We start from the raw sequence: 1,132 nt of genomic DNA, 5'->3' as shown, positions 1-1,132 counted from the left end.
TAGAATCAGCAAATAGAAGTTGGCCGCCCTGTATATTATCCCTGACATGTTTAATAAAAATATGATACAACTAACTTTTGCTCGTTTAATTTTGACCTCAAAAACTTGATCATATTTTTTGAGTAATTATTGATATGAAATGGCTTTAAATGAAATATAGAAGAAAATATAAATTATGCAACTTAGCTGTAAAATGTAATTCTGATGTCAGCCACCATGAATATTCCTATGACCACTGAGATTATGATGGGAATCGCAATTTTAATGTATTTTTTTGTATTTTTTGCCTATATAACGTAATAAACTTTGTCAACCTACTTCAGAATGATTTTCCGTTACATAATTTTTATTTAAGCTTAAACTACGTTTTTTTTGAGTGTTCATATCCAATTACCACTACCTAAATATGATCTACAATGTTCATTTTAAATTCAATTTGATCACCTGTAGATGCATATTACTTTGTTCATAACTTTACCTTTTCTCTGCTCATATTTTTTAAGGGTAATTAATAACCAGTTAACATTATCATATATGCACCATTATATTTTTTTTACATTTAATTCTTTTTTTTTACTTTATCTTTGTAGAAGTATTGCTGCGGATAACATTAATTAGCTAGAGTATTTTTGATAGAATATTTTATGTTTTCTTTTTATTTTGTATTCTACATTAGTTTAATTAAATGACTTTTAATATTTTTTAAGATATAAGGAATAGGTATAAAGTACAAAGTTACTAGGTTTTTAACAACACCAATAAGTACGCAGAATCCAGATAAAAACTTAATGCTTATAATATTAAATAATGACCTCAAAAAATAAAACAGTCATCCAGTTTCACAACATTGTCGAGTTATAAAAAATCCCTTACTGATGATTCATCATACCAAATCAAATACTGACTAATAAAAGACTATAATTTATTGACCACATACACAATGATGTCCGCAAAAATCACATTATTTATTTTATCGAAATAAATAAAACCACTATCCTTCACTTTAGTATCTTGAAAACCATCAAGTTCAAGTCCCCAATTGGCTGGGCAAGAGCGCGTTTTTAGTAAAATTAACATTCCAAGTTTATACCTCGACTGGTAATACCATATTCAAAAGTTTCACTATTAATAT

Source organism: Anthonomus grandis, chromosome 5 (assembly GCF_022605725.1).
Source record: "Anthonomus grandis grandis chromosome 5, icAntGran1.3, whole genome shotgun sequence".
Taxonomy (NCBI): Eukaryota; Metazoa; Arthropoda; class Insecta; order Coleoptera; family Curculionidae; genus Anthonomus; species Anthonomus grandis.
Note: the sequence above shows the minus strand (reverse complement) of the source record.